This window comes from Triticum aestivum, chromosome 1D (assembly GCF_018294505.1).
Source record: "Triticum aestivum cultivar Chinese Spring chromosome 1D, IWGSC CS RefSeq v2.1, whole genome shotgun sequence".
In the NCBI taxonomy this organism is placed as follows: Eukaryota; Viridiplantae; Streptophyta; class Magnoliopsida; order Poales; family Poaceae; genus Triticum; species Triticum aestivum.
Genome location: NC_057796.1, coordinates 461,023,074 through 461,032,542, shown reverse-complemented (window position 1 = coordinate 461,032,542; position 9,469 = coordinate 461,023,074). Strand labels below are relative to the sequence as shown.

Here is a 9,469-nt window from a genome sequence, read left to right as displayed (position 1 = left end):
AATAGTAATAAAACAGGGATCAATACCATGACATGTATGGCAAGAAATAGTGATGAAATAGGAGCGCAAGTACCTGCGTCCAAAGGAGACTATACAAAAATGTTCTTTTCCAGACAAAAAAAATCTATTTTTATGATTAAAAATCTTGTATCTTTTTAACAACCTTTTTAGAAAGATACTGGAAACTAATCATGCGAACTAGCATAGTAGATGAACGGATCACATCTAGGGCACATACTAGAAACATGAATTCTACCACGATCTCGGACAGGAAGGATAGAATCACATATGGTGCAGCGGGAGCAGCACCGCCGGCGTCGATGTTGTCGCCCATGTCGTTGAGGATGAGGTTGCCGAGGTCGGGGAAGAAGTCGTCGTTGGCGAAGTCGTCGCTGCCGGCAGTCGCGCGAGTGCGCTCCCCAAAAACCTGATCGCCCCTCTTCCGTACAGGATCACGAGAGGCGGGGTTCCGGAGGACTGCTGTCCCTTCTCGCGGTGCACGCCGGAAGGAGGGATGGAGAAGACTTGCGTGGCGGCACAATGCTCTAGAACGGTGGTGCGAAACGATACGATGCAGCGACGGCTAGGGTAGACGTCTGCCTGACTATATAATGCGGGCCGGGTAGGTCACTCGAGAAAGATCGGCTGCACCATGAGCACTGTGTCGTCGGCGGGCAACAAGGGTGGTGATATGGTGGCCGCTAGGAGGGAACACTGCCTAGTGCTAGTGGTGCTTCAGCTGTTCAACACCACATTATATCCATAGTCAACAGCTCCGCTGGCATGTGGGGCTTGTCTTCCAATAACTCTAGCATGCCATCGTCGAGCCTGCCCTCCGTGAGTGCCTCACTAGTTCTGCCTTCACATAGTAGGGCAGTAGTCGTCTAAATGTTGTTGAGGCTAATGGTGCCAACTGTTGGAGGAAGCCAACATGCTTTGCCACTGATCTTGGAGCCAAGCGAGAGGACCTTGCTGCGCTCCGGCCAGAGGCCATGTCAGAGGAAGGCTCGTCTGCGTAGAGTTCATGAAGCACATCGATGATCATAGCATGCTACTGGTAATGATGTAGCGTAATGTTTTATCTTTGTAAGATAGCTGGTTCTTCTAGTTCGCTGTTGGTTTCCCTTAATGAAAATCGGAGCTTCTCTGATCAAAAATAAATAAATGATGTAGCGTAGTGAGATGGCATTCATGAATCCAGTTTTGACGCGAAAGGTGCCATGCATGCATTGTCGAGGACGAGGGCCAAGCGCTGGGAGGGCTTCATTTGCATCCACGGCATTAACAAAGGTGTGACTACCAGTTACAGTATTAAATTTCCCACAAGGCTCACCACTGACGAACGGGTCGACCGGCCCGTCGATGGTAATGCGACGGACAGTGATGCCTTCCTATATGTTCCATAGTCATAGACGCGGGCAAGCAAGGCAACATTTTCCAAAAGCGAGAAAGATTACCACACTTCATCAGTTCATCAACTTCCTTGACCTTCCAACACTGGGCAGGCGTCAGCCCCCATACATGGTCTTACGACTTTGCGAAGACCTGTGTTTTTGGTAAACAGTCGCCCGGACCTGTGTTTTTGGCGCGGTCGCTGTCCTCCTCCATGGCGTTGGCGATTAGGGTTTGGGGTTTTAGTTCAGAATAGGAAGATTGCAAACGGAGGGAGAGCTTCTGGTGTGCATTTTATTATCCAGCATGGCTCATGGATACGTACCGAGTAGGACTCGTCTTGATATCATCCAAATCCGACCTCTCTCAATGATTCAAAGGCGCTATAGTATTTCAAAATATAAATAAAAAAAGCGCCTACTATAGTGTCAGCCGGCTGAATTATACTTCCTCCATCCTAAAATAAGTGTCGTTGTTTATTACAAAGGGAGTAGATGGGGCTACCAGCCACCTCGGCAATCGTTGGATTGTTATCATCACAATCGTTCGTCATGCTCCCGAATCCCACACACACGCAACGCCTCTCAATATCAACGACCCTTGCAACATTGACTCGCAGGCCGACGGCCCTCGCAGTACTGTCTCGCTGGCGCGCACCTCACAATACTGCCTTTCAACATCCAGCGCCTCGCAACACCACCTTGCTGGCAGTGCCTCGAAAAATCAGCAGGCCTCACAGCACCAACGCACAACAACAGTGGGCCTTGCAGCACCGGCTTCACAACATCAGTGGTCCTTGACGACGCCCTCGCGGCACGCGGCAGCACTGCAATAGGGGCTCACTAGCGGCTCAATAACGCCCCCTTCACATCACCGCCCCCCATCTTCGCAGCCCCTGCCGTCCGCCAGAGTATGTGCTTGCAGCTCTTCCGCCCCGAGTTCGCAGCATTACCTCCGACTCGTAGCATATGGTCATAGCTCATCGCAGCCCGTTTGCAGCTGCCGCCGTCCCGGTGGTGTTGCAAAGCAGTATCACGCGACCCCCGCCTGCGGCCTCCATTGGCAGCACCGGCTCACAACGTCGACATCGGTGACTGTGGGAGTTGAGGGAGTTTCCCCAGCAAGGCAGGGTCCACGACAGATGGTACATGCCCTAGCACCAAAGGATGCCACTCAACAGTGACCCAACGAGCAGCCATGCAGAGGCAATGCGTCCCCCTTTGCAGAAGCCAGCAACAGAGTCTTGTAGGGGCTTCGTGTGAGTGCTGGAGAAGCTGCATACACAGGAGGTGGTAGAGTTGTGAGCAGAACAAGATGGGGGCCAAGGGAAGACGACTGGGTAGAAAAGATTCGAGACAAGGGAAAAGCGATGGGTGGACCATTGGTCGTGTGTCATACGCAGGAGACGATTGACGCAACAACTAAAATCAGTCAAGCGCATATAAGTGTTTTTCTTGATTCAAAGGATTTTTGGTGGATTAAAATCCTTAGGATTTTTTCATACGTTGAACGTTTTATTCATAGGACTGATCCTATAGGATATCTCTTTTCTATAAAGAAAACTATTTGTACTACATTCCACAATAAATCCACTCCAGCCTATTGGAAAATTTCTTTCATTTTCATGTGACGCAATCATACAAGGAGTGTGCTAGGCACTAGCCTGCAGATCCCTCGTCTGGTCGCTCACGCAAGCCGTCTGATTGAATCTCTCGGTCCGCAACAAAAAGTCCCCACATGCACGCTTTCCACCACACTCCATGCCCCTTCATCGTCTCCACCTACACAACGCACACGTGTTCCCCCGTCGTAGATATAGGGTCGCAGTTGCAATGAGGGTTGCAACTCGGAGCAGAGGTAATGGCTATGACGGCGCCTTACAGCATGGTGGGTTGCATTGTTGTGGTGACGAGCCCTGCAACACGGTGGTTGCTGCAACGGCCGCGGAGCATGGTGGTTGCATGGTGGTTGCATTGCTGTGGTGGCGAGCCTGGCAATACGGTGGTTGCTGCAACGGCAGCGGAGCATGGTGGTTGCATTGTTGCGGCGGCGAGGGCAGCCCTGCAACTGCGAAACGGCGAAGATGGTGGCAGCTTGTTGAAGCACTCGTCGTGGTGCCAGCTTGCGGTGACACGCGCGCCCCCCTTGCAACATTCGCGCGTGACGTTGGTTCGCACAGAATTCTCCCAGGGACTCGAACAAGCTACAGACTACATAGCATTAGTGGACAACAAAATACTGTACCAAGATACATCAGTCTTTGACAGCCACATGTGCTTCTTTTACGTGCCTAGTGTGTCAATTGAAGTCCTCCCACCAGGGCTCCAGTCCATGGATCGGCATGATGGATCGTTGCGGCCGGCTCCGGTGGTGTTCGACTACAGCGGCTTGTTTGGCCTGATGGCGCGGTGTGCTCGTGATGGACTCATATGATTTGGAATCTTGTTTGTTGATGTTGTTGGATGTATGTAACGACACGTCCGATATTTATTTACTTTTGAAACGGTCGACACGTCTGATATTTAGTCAACTTCAGTTTATTTCGAGTCCAAACATACATCACATCCATGTGGATGGTACGTACATGGTGTTTCTTTTGCACTTGTACAATCGAGAATATATACTCCTCCTGATGCACATATGTACTCTATCTTGTGGATGAGTATACTGTATACATCTCCATCGGTTGAATATACTCCTTATTACAAAACACCAGTACATATCATGAGAGTTGAGAGCGGATTAACTACCGTGCATGGGAGGTCCCGTGCATGGTCGAGCCATTGGTAGCTGCACTGGGATTCGTACCAAACAGTACAACTCACCCATACTTTTTCATATGATTTAAATATTGTATCAATCTAATATTTTGACTTTATCTTTTGAACATGAAATTAGATTTAGGATTTGTTTGCACATTTGTGTTTCTGATATTGAAGCCTTCCAAACGAAACCAATCTTGAATATTTTGACAAGGTTTCAAATTTGAATTAAAAAATATGGGTAGGTGCACCAGTTTTTTTACAAACTAATCAATTTACAAATGGTTGAAAAATCATATTACTTTTTTGCTTGCTCAAGTGTTGCACTCGTGTAAATTTTTTTTTGCAAAGAAATAACTTTCGAGGTATTGTTGGCAAGAAAACAAAATCAGCACTACATTAGACTTATTGCCCTGGGTAAATTGTCTTTTTGCTCAAATTTTTTGCAGGAGTTTTTCTTTGTCAAATTTTTTATACGAGTACGGCAGTAGGTTAAGCTTGTTTGAAAAAAAGTTTCCAAGATTTTTGACTTTTTTCGTGAATTGCTATTTTTTCCCGGAAACCATTTTATCAGGTCCATCTACAACTATGTGTATCAGGGTATTTTCTTGTAAAATGTATTCAAGAGCGGTCTTATTTCAAAGTATTAATTTCAAGGAACACAAATATGCCAACGGATCATAAATTAAACTTTTAATTCAATGCATAAATTATATTCAAGCTTTAAAATCTTATGAAAATGACATGGATAGTGGAGAATTAAATGTACAGTGTAAGAGGGAATGGGGAAGAGAGATTGAACCATGCATGGGACCCATGCACGGGAGGTATCTCTTTTCTCTACTAAGGATGACAATTTTACCCATGAACATGGATACCCATGGATATCCGACCCGAATGGATAGGGTTTAGATATGATTTTGTGTCCACGGGTGGCGCCCAAACCCGACCCGATTGCTCGTGGGTAGGGTATGGGTATAATCTTGTACCCGTGGGTATACCCAAACCGACCCGATAGTATGACTTAATGGGCAAAAATCTACTATCCCTGCGCCACAGTTAGATGTCCCACTGCAATTTTACACTTTGTTATATAAAACCTCCGTCATAACTTTTATTAGTTGACATTCAATCGCCTCCGTAACATACTCCAATACCCCTTCCCATACTTCTTTTATCTCCTTCTTAAATGACTCATCATTCTCATCTATTAGAAAAATAGTAAATGATCTTTGATTGTTAGTGGACGTTGATTTACCATAAGTTCATGTTTACCATAAGTGAGGCCTAGCCTGTGTCACGAGGTGAAGAATGGAAGAACTTATGTTAACATTGTGTTATGTCTTATTTATATGTCTCGAGAGGACCCAATGGATATCCAGTGGGTATGGATATCCATCGGGTCTGGACATGGACACAATTTTTCACCCATGGATTTTTTCCATGGGCGGGCAAAGACCGTCTTCATGGACGTGGATATAGATTTGATATTGTTCAAACCGATCCAAACCCGACCCATTGCCATCCTTATCATAGAAACAGAGACAGACAGACTAGCACACTTGACATACGGTTTCCTTCATTTAGTGGTATAGTGAGAGAATCAGCAACAATGTGTACAGTTGCAGAGGTGCTCCAAAATGTATTTCCCAGCAGAAAGAAAAACAGACAACAAAAAACATAGATCAGGGCAAACAACACTGTTCCAGAAACCTTGTACAATCGAGAATATGTACTCTATCTTGGGGATGAATATACATCTTCATCGATCGGTTGAATATACTAATACTTGTTTTCATATATACTCCTTATTACTACTATACAAAACACCAGTACATATCATAGAGGACTGGGACATACGTTTCCTACATTACTAGTATAGTGAGAGAATCAGCAACAATGTCTACAGAAATATAGATCACCGCACACGACACTGTTCTAGAAATTGGATGTAGTTTTGAAGAATCCGCAACAGTGTCTGCCTTGGAGTTGGAGATGCTAATGGTCTGGAACCAACGCCGACATCGCTTCCTTCATTAGTCAAGGCCGCCTGACGATAGATGGGCGGGCGCTCCTCGACGCTGCCGAGCCCGGCGAACCGGGGGCGGCGGTTGAGCCGCAGAGGCTCGTCGCTGGACAAGAAGCGGCGGCGCTCGGCCGTGATGAGCTCCCAGTCCCTGGCCACCTCCCCGGCCGGCCGCCCGGTGTACTTGCCGTTGCCGAAGAAGACGCACTCGCTGAGCCTGTACGTACGCCGGCGCTTCCAGCGGTGCTCGTACGTGTCGGAGTCGTAGTCGAGGAGCTCGTCGTAGGGGTCGCCTTCCTCGCGGGGCGGGGGTGGGCGCTTCAGGCCGGGCGGGGTGCCGCGGGTGCGCTTGCGGCGGGTCTCGGCGTGGCCGCCGTCATCCTCCATCGCGCCGGCGAGCATGGTTCGGGTGATCGGAAGATTGCAGCCGGAGGAGGTCGAGAGCTTCTGCCTTTTCCTTGTATATTTATCGGGCCTGGCTCGTGGATACGGACCGACGTCGGACTCCTACTCAAAGATGGCTCCTTTTTCCTATTCCGCATTTCGTCCAACACCCGCTTCGCTGATACCTACGGCGGCCCAGCGTTGCCTCCTTCTCCCCGGCTCACCGCCTCCGGCCACCTCCGCCTGCGGCACCGCCCCCCAATGGAACGCCGCCATCAGAGACCGCCTCGACTCCGGCCTCCCGGCGGCGGCCGTCTCCGCCTTCGCCGCCATGCTCCGCGCTGGCGCCCGCCCGGACGGCTTCACGCTCCCGCTGCTCAACCGCGCGGCGGCCTCGCTCGCCGTCGCTGGCCTCGTCGGGGCCGCCCACTCGGTCGGCGTCCGGACCGGATTCGCCCTCAACCTGTACTTCTGCAACACCCTCGTCGACGCCTACGTGAGGCACGGCGCGGTCGCCTCCGCGCGGCAGCTGTTCGACGAAATGACTGCAAGGGACGTGGTTTCTTGGACATCGCTGATATCTGCCTACGTTGGCACAGGCGACAGAAGGGAGGTGTCCGGACTGGTGACCAAGATGCGGATGGACGGGTGCAAGCCGAGTGCGGTGACGCTCGCCGTCCTGCTTCGTCTGTGTACTGCCGAGAGGGGCATTCCCGGGGGGAGACAGCTACACTGCTATGCGATGAAGAGCGGTTTAAGCGAAGAGCCGCTGGTTCTCAACTCAATACTGACGCACTTGAGCAGGATGACGACTGGCTTGGACGACGCGGTGAGGCTGTTCGAGCTGTCTCCGGGAGGAAGAGATGCGGTTTCCTGGAACATTATAATCTCGGAGTTTTCATCGCAGGGGAACGTTGGTCAAGTCATTGACATGTTTGAGAGGATGAGAAGAGAGGAAGTGTGTCCAACCTGCCAGACCTTAACTGCCCTGGTTGCTGCGTTTGCCAAGCACAGGTGTCTTGAGCAAGGAAAAAGGCTCCATTGTTTCGTGATTAGGAGTGGGCTTAGTGATCCAGTCTTGGTGGCATCCTTTCTGGGTTTTTATGCTAAATGCGGTGAAATGGAATCTTCCGCCAAGCTGTTTGAGGAATTCAGGGGAACAGGCAGCTGCATATGGTCAGCCATGATGTGGGCTCTCATCCACCATGGGCAGTTCTTACAAGTAGTCCATCTGTTTGGGCGAATGCTGAACTCTCAGCTAGCTATCAACGCTGACATGCTTCAAGGGCTGGTCATCAGTTACATGGAATTAGGTGCTTCACGGCTAGGTAAATCAGCTCATGGATACATCATACGAAACAGCCATGCTGGTGCGCAATATGAGAATACTTGTTACTTGGAGACATCCATTGTTAAATTCTATGCTAGATGCGGGAACATCCATTTGGCACGATGGTGCTTCAACAACATCCAGCAGAGAGACATCGTCGCATGGAGTTCAATGATTGAAGCGTACGCGATTCATGGCAATGGCAGGGAAGCTCTGGCATTGTTTGACCAAATGCTTGCGGAAGGAGTGATGCCAAACGGAGTGACCTTCCTGAGCTTGCTGTCAGCGTGTAGTTACTCAGGGCTTGTTAGTGAAGCCCGTGCATTGTTTGATTGCATGGTTAGGAAGTTTGGCATCACACCGGAGCTAAGCCACTACACTTGCATGGTGGACATCCTTGGCCGTTCGGGTGACCTAGATGAAGCCGTCCAGGTGATCAGTGGCATGAATGTTAAGCCAGATGGAAGAATTTGGGGTGCTCTCCTTGCATCATGCAGAACGCATTCGAATGTCGAGCTGGCATCTCTTGCAGCTCAGAAACTTATGGAGTTGGAACCAGATAATGTTGGCTACCATGTGGTGTATAGTAATGTGCAAGCAGGCAGTGGTGATAGATGGCGTGAGGTGGAGCATATTAGACGCTCGATGGCAGTGATGGATGCGCAGAAGGTGCCTGCTTGGAGCTGCGTTGCTGACACCGGTAGCCCATGATCTGTATTCTGCAGTGTACCACCGCCCGTTTCAACCATATACATTGCGGTTTGGTAAGACTATATATGACCAGATAGTCTTATGAAGTAGTGGGATGTGACTGTCAGATTGACGAAGATTTACCAGCAAATCTATTGTATTAGGAAGTTGGCATTTCATATCCATCCAAGCATATAAGATGAGATCAGGTTTATACACAGGTCGCAAATTAGCGAGGCCAACGTCAGGGTGCTGTTTTAGTAGATTCTGGCCGGCTGTGTGGTGGGACTATGCAATTTGGTGCAGTCGAGCGATTTTTAGAGAACAAAATTACAAGTCTGAATTTGGAGCAAAAGGGAGAAATGCTGATGTAAATAAGCTGCCATTCACGGTTCAAATATTGTTCAAAGCATAATTTGCATTGTTCCTGCTCCAACTGTTTGCTCGCCTTAAGCTATGTTACCGCCTCAATATTTATTTATTTATTTATTGCGAAAACCGCCTCAATATGTTGGCTTGTCTATCGGCATAGAGCGGCGCCTCAATTTTAACACTTGTATCTTGGCATCTCAAATTGTACATGATTGTGGCTGTAGTTTAGTGGTGAGAATTCCACGTTGTGGCCGTGGAGACCTGGGCTCGAATCCCAGCAGCCACACAATTTCTTTTCAGTGTTTTTTTTCTCAAATTCTTTCTTTTTAACAGTACATTTCTTGCAATCTAGCTGTACTAATTGCATGTGATTTGCTCCTGCAGGATGATTAGTTATCAGCGACTGTGCAATATGTTAAATCTATCTATAATTTGGCCACGGTTGTTCGGTCTTGAAGGTGAAACTGTAATCAGGACTTGCAACATTGTATTAGGAAATTCATATTGGAAAAT

The 9,469-nt window shown here is 48.7% G+C and overlaps 1 non-coding gene across 1 annotated transcript; it reads left to right on the top strand.

Annotated features, from left to right (window-relative positions):
- Positions 1-9,170: 9,170 nt before the first annotated feature.
- Positions 9,171-9,242, top strand: TRNAH-GUG (transfer RNA histidin (anticodon GUG)). Its single transcript has one exon. It is a non-coding gene; the product is annotated as a tRNA-His (tRNA).
- Positions 9,243-9,469: the final 227 nt, after the last annotated feature.